This window comes from Arachis hypogaea, chromosome 4 (assembly GCF_003086295.3).
Source record: "Arachis hypogaea cultivar Tifrunner chromosome 4, arahy.Tifrunner.gnm2.J5K5, whole genome shotgun sequence".
Taxonomy (NCBI): Eukaryota; Viridiplantae; Streptophyta; class Magnoliopsida; order Fabales; family Fabaceae; genus Arachis; species Arachis hypogaea.
Window position 1 is genome coordinate 60925074 of NC_092039.1, and position 6996 is coordinate 60932069.

Consider the following 6996-nt stretch of genomic DNA (forward strand, 5'->3'; position numbering starts at 1 on the left):
TTAATTTTCCTTTCTGCTTGAATCTTGGATTGAGATTTGAAGGAATTCTGTTTCATTCTTGATCTAAGATTGCTCTTTGTTGATTTTCTGCATAATTCAGTGAATTGAGTTTTGGATCCAAGTTTTTCTCTACGGCTTTCATCTTTCTTTCTTCTTCAATTTACTTTCTACTTTGATCAAGGAAGGGATTGAGATATAGACTTGTTTTCTAGTCTCCTCCACCCCTGAGATCTTCAACTTTCCCTTAGCTATTGAAATTGAGCTGCATTTTACTTTCTGTTTCATTCCTCTTCTGCTACATTTACTTTTCTGCAATTTTCTTTCCTGCATTCTCCACTTTCACATCTTTGTTCACATTGAGCTTGATTTAATTTCCTGCACATTTACATTTTCTGCAATTTAAATTTCTAGTTGCTTAATCTATTGCTCTCTTTAATTTCCAGCACCCAACCCCTTTACTTTTGATGCAATTTACATTTCTTGCAATTTAAGTTTCAGCAATTTAATTATTCTGCACTTTTAATTCCCTGCCATTTACTTTCTGTTGGCTACACTTCATCCAAATTCACTTCAATGTTAGCTTGACTAAACTAATCACCCACTAAAGTTGCTTGATCCATCAATCCCTGTGGGATCGACCTCACTCTTGTGAGTTATTACTACTTGATGCGACCCGGTACACTTGCCGGTTGGATTTGTGTGTTGGAAAATTCGTTTTCCGCAAAAACACAATCACTTGTCCACATCATGATTCAACACTCACTTGCTCATTAGCTATTTCACTGGAGGTCTTTGCGCGGCGGATAAGAGATTGTTCTCCGCTTCTAGTCGTGGTTCCCTTTCCAAGAACAAGACGGCGACAGATGCTTGGAGCTTGATAAATGATATGTCACCGAGGCTACACAACATGTAAGGGTGAGGAACAACCCTCTCAAGGGTGTGGTGGAAGCATCCCCTTCCGAATCAACTTTGACCAAAGTGCTTGGAGACATGACCACTCTCCTCACGGAGATGCACAAGGAACAAAAGGTATTTTACTCAATCAAAAAGCCGTCCAAGCCCTACCCCAAATCCTCCAACTTGAAAGACCTCCTAGAGTATGTGGTTTATCCTCTAGCAACGCACATTACACCACATGCTTGAAGTATTCAAGAAGGTTAAGGTAACCATTCCACTTCTTGATGCCATTCAACAAATTTCGAAGTATGCTAAGTTTTTAAAGGACTTGTGCACACACAAAGATAGGATTAGTGAGTTGGAAACATTGTCATTAGGTAGTTCTATTTCTTCATTGATGAAGTCTATTCCGAAAAAGTGTAGTGACCCCGGACAATGTTTAGTGTCTTATTGGATTGGTGGAGTTGCATTTTATGATTGCATGTGCGACTTAGGGGCTTGTGTAAGTATCATGCCACTCTCTATATTTGCAAGGTTGAATTTAGCTCCATTGAGAAGGTCGGCTGCCAAATTTTTTTTAGCCGACAAGAGTGTGATCACCGTAGTAGGGATAGCAGAAGATGTGCTTGTGACAATCAAGGATTTAGTATTTTCGGTTGATTTCTATATCCTTGAAATGCCACCGACAGATAATGGAAGTCCTTCCTCCGTTTTTCTTGGTAGACCTTTCTTGAAGACCTCTAAATTTAAATTGGATGCCTTTACCAGCACATACTCTTTTGAGGTAGATGACAAGACCATCAAGTTTAACTTAGAAGAGGCCATGAGACATCCACCTGAAGAGCACTCCGTTCTCCGATGTGATGTGATTGATGAGGTAGTAGCAGAGATACAAAGAGAAGATCACAACAAGTTATACTATCCTATTGTTGAAGGGAAGGATAAACATGAGGATGAACAAGAGAAAGTTGATGAGGATGAGCTTCATGATCTTGGTGAAAAAGAACCTCAACTTGAAGCGAAAAGTGAATTGAAGCCTCTACCTTCTCACTTGAAGTATGTATTCCTTGAGGACAACCAAAGGTTTCTGGTAATCATTTCTAGTGAGCTCTCTAGCCAAGAAGAACAGAAGCTCCTAGAGGTCCTAAGGAAGCATAAGAAAGCAATCGGTTGGAGTTTGGCCGACATTATGGGGATTGACTCCCGTATGTGTATGCATCACATCTTCCTCCAAGAGGGAGCTCGGCCGGCTAGACAACCCCAAAGAAGGCTCCACCCCACTATTCTTGATGTGGTGAAGAAGGAAGTCACAAGGTTACTTGATGCGGCTATTATTTATCTGATTTCCGACAATGAGTGGGTAAGCCCAGTTCAAGTTGTTCCAAAGAAATCAGGAATCACTGTTATTAAGAAAGATGATGGTGAAGTGGTCACAACAAGGGTGCAAAATGCTTGGTGGGTATGCATTCATTATAGGAAGCTGAATGCCGTAACAAGGAAAGACCATTATCCCTTGCCATTCATTGACCAGATGTTGGATCGACTTGTAGGTAAATCTCATTACTGCTTTCTTGATGATTTTACTGGCTATTTTTAGATACATATTTCTCCTGAAGATCAGAAAAAGACCACCTTTACTTGTCCCTTTGTCACCTTTGCTTACAAAAAGATGCCATTTGGGTTATGCAATGCACACGCCACTTTTCAGCGGTGGATGACCAGTGTCTTTTCTGATCTTATGGAGAGTTGTTTGGAAGTCTTTATGGATGATTTCAGTGTATATGGGACTTCTTTTGATAGTTATTTAGAGAACTTGGCTAAGGTCTTAGAGAGTTGTGTTGATACTAACCTTGTCCTCAATTTCGAAAAATGTCACTTCATGGTGAGACAAGGCATAGTGTTAGGACACATAGTTTCTGATAAAGGTATTTCTGTGGACCCGGCCAAGGTTAATGTCATTACTAGTTTACGTCAACCCTCTTCTGTAAGGGAGGTCCGTTTCTTTTTTGGGGCATGTAGGATTATATAGGCGCTTCATCAAGAATTTTAGCAAGATTGCATTGTCGTTATCGCGCCTGCTACAAAAGGACGTAAACTTTGAGTTTGATAGTGCTTGTGAGGAAGCATTTGAGGAGTTGAGGAGAGCTCTTACCACGGCACCAGTTATGAGGGGCCCTGACTGGATGCAGCCATTCGAGATCATCTGCGACGCGTCAAATCATGACGTGGGTGCCGCGCTTGCACAATGCGATGGTAAGCTCCCTTACATTATTGCTTATTCCTCCTAGACATTGGATGCGGCACAATCCAATTATACCACTACGGAAAAAGAGCTCCTAGCAATTGTTCATGCATTGGATAGATTTAGATCTTATTTGCTAGGTTCCAAAATAGTGGTGTATACTGATGAGCGGATAATTTATACGCTTTTTGGCATTGTTTTTAGGTAGTTTTTAGTAAGTTTGAGCTACTTTTAGGGATGTTTTCATTAGTTTTTATGTTAAATTCAAATTTCTGGACTTTACTATGAGTTTTTGTGTTTTTCTGTGATTTCAGGTAAATTCTAGCTGAAATTGAGGGACTTGAGCAAAACTCTGAAAAAGGCTGACAAAAGGACTGCTGATGCTGTTGGAATCTGACCTCCCTACACTCGAAATGAATTTTCTGGAGCTACAGAACTCTAAATGGCGCGATCTCAACGGCGTTGGAAAGTAGACATCCAGAGCTTTCCAGCAATATATAATAGTCTATACTTTATTCGGAAATTGACGACGTAACTTGGCGTTGAACGCCAAGTACATGCTGCTGTCTGGAGTTAAACGCCAGAAAAACGTCATGATCCGGAGTTGAACGCCCAAAACACGTCATAACTTGGAATTCAACTCCAAGAAAAGCCTCAGCTCGTGAATAGATCAAGCTCAGCCCAAGCATACACCAAGTAGGCCCCGGAAGTGGATTTATGCATCAATTACTTACTCATGTAAACCCTAGTAGCTAGTCTAGTATAAATAGGATAAGTTACATTGTATTAGACATCTTTTGACAGTTTAATCTCTTGACTGTTTAGCCTTTGATTATTCGGTCTCTTGATCACTCAGGGGGCTGGCCATTCGGCCATGCCTGAACCTTTTACTTATGTATTTTCAACGGTGGAGTTTCTACACACCATAGATTAAGGGTGTGGAGCTCTGCTGTACCTCAAGTTTCAATACAATCACCATTACTTTTTATTCAATTCTCTTTTATTCTTATTCCAAGATATATGTTATACTTAACTTGATGAATGTGATGATCCGTGACACTCATCATCATTCTCACTTATGAACGCGCGTGATTGACAACCACTTCCGTTCTACCTTAGGCCGGGCGCATATCTCTTAGATTCCCCAACAGAATCTTCGTGGTATAAGCTAGATAAATGGCGGCATTCATGAGGATCCGGAAAGTCTAACCTTGTCTGTGGTATTCCGAGTAGGATCCTGGGAATCCGGAAAGTCTAACCTTGTCTGTGGTATTCCGAGTAGGATTCCGGTATTAAATGACTGTGACGAGCTTCAAACTCCTGAAGGCTGGGCGTGATGACAAACGCAAAAGAATCAATGGATTCTATTCCAACCTGATTGAGAACCGACAGATGATTAGCCGTGCTGTGACAGAGCATTTGGACCATTTTCACTGAGAGGATGGGATGTAGCCATCAACCAAGGGTGATGCCTCCAGACGATTAGCCGTGCAGTGACAGCGCATAGGACCATTTTCCCGAGAGGATTGAAAGTAGCCACCGATGATGGTGATGCCCTACATACAGCTTGCCATGGAAAGGAGTAAGAAGGATTGAAGGAAGAGTGAGTAGTGAAGTAGAGTTTCAAGAGGAGCACAGCATCTCCATACACCTATCTGAAATTCTCACTATTTATTTACATAAGTATTTCTATCCCTTTTTATTTTCTTTTTACTATTAATTTTCGAAACTATAAACCAATTTAATCTGCCTAACTGAGATTTACAAGGTGACCATAGCTTGCTTCATACCAACAATCTCTGTGGGATCGACCCTTACTCGCGTAAGGTTTATTACTTGGACGACCCAGTACACTTGCTGGTTAGTTGAACGGAGTTGTGAATTCAAATAGAGCCAATTATTAAATTTCATGCAAGTACAAAGAACATGGATCACAATTTCGTCCACCAAGTTTTTGGCGCCGTTGCCGGGGATTGTTCGAGTATAGACAACTGATGGTTCATCTTGTTGCTCAGATTAGGTAATTTTCTTTTCAAAAATCTTTTTCAAAATTTTTCTTTTCTTTTTCGTTTTTCCAAAAATATTTTCGAAAACAAAATTAATAAAAATCCAAAAAAATTAGAAAATCATAAAAATAAAAAATATTTTGTGTTTCTTGTTTGAGTCTTGAGTCAATTTTTAAGTTTGGTGTCAATTGCATGCTTTAAAAATTTTTTCTTGCATTTTTCGAAATTCCATGCATTCATAGTGTTCTTCATGATCTTCAAGTTGTTCTTGACAAGTCTTTTTGTTTGATCTTGATGATTTCTTGTTTTGTGTTGTTTGTTGTTTTTCATATGCATTTTTCGTATGTTAGAGTCCATGCATTAAAGATTTCTAAGTTTGGTGTCTTGCATGTTTTCTTTGCATCAAAAATTTTTCAAAATTATGTTCTTGATGTTCATCATGATCTTCAAAGTGTTCTTGGTGTTCATCTTGACATTCATAGTGTTCTTGCATGCATCTTGTGTTTTGATCCAAAATTTTCATGTTTTGGGTCATTTTTGTGTTTTTCTCTCTCATCATAAAAAAATTCAAAAATCAAAAAAATATCTTTTCCTTATTTCCCTCCAAATTTTCAAAATTTTGGGTTGACTTGGTCAAAAATTTTTAAAATTAGTTGTTTCTTACAAGTCAAGTCAAAATTTCAATTTTAAAAATCTTATCTTTTCAAAATCTTTTTCGAAAATCATATCTTTTCCATTTTTTTTCTTATTTTCGAAATTTTTTTTAAAAAATTTATTTTTTTCAAAAATCTTTTTCTTATCTTTTATATCTAATTTTCGAAAATTAGCAAACAATTAATGTGATTGGTTCAAAAATTTGAAGTTTGTTACTTTCTTGTTAAGAAAGGTTCAATCTTTAAGTTCTAGAATCTTATCTTTTAGTTTCTTGTTAGTTAAGTAAATTTAAAAATTAAATCTTTTTAAAAAATATCTTTTTCTTAAAAATCTTTTTTATCTTTTATCTTATCTTTTTCAAAAACTTTAACTTTTTCAAAATTTGATTTCAAAATATCTTATCTAACTTCTTTTCTTCTTAACCTTTCAAAATTTGATTTCAAATCTTTTTCAATCAACAAACTAACTTTTTGTTTGTTTCTTATCTTTTTCAAAACCACCTAACTACTTTTCCCTCTCTAATTTTCGAAAATACCTCTCTCTTTTTCAAAAAAATTCTTTTTAATTAATTAAGTGTTTCATGTTTTAATTTTAATACCTTTTAATTTTCAAAAATACTAACCCCTTTTTCAAATTATTTTCGAAATTTTCCCTCTCTTTCCTTCTTCTATTTAATTAATTAATTACTAACACTTCTCTTCACCTCTCTTCATCTAAAAATCCGAACTTATTATATCTCTTGTGTTTGGATTCTTCTACCCCTTTCTCCTTATACTAACATAAAGGAATCTCTATACTGTGACATAGAGGATTCCTCTTTCTTTTCTTGTTTTCTTCTCTTTCATATGAGCAGGAACAGGGAAAAAGGCACTCTTGTTGAAATTGATCCAGAACCTGAAAGGACTCTGAAGAGAAAATTAAGAGAAGCTAAATTACAACAATCCAGAAACAACCTTTCAGAAATTTTCGAACAAGAGAAGGTGATGGCAGCCGAAAATAATAATAATGCAAGGAGAATGCTTGGTGACTTCATAAAGCCAACGTCCAAATTTGATGGAAGAAGCATCTCCATTCCTACCATTGGAGCCAATAACTTTGAGCTGAAACCTCAGCTAGTTGCCTTAATGCAACAAAACTACAAGTTTTATGGGCTTCCATCTGAAGATCCTTATCAGTTTTTAACTGAGTTCTTGCAGA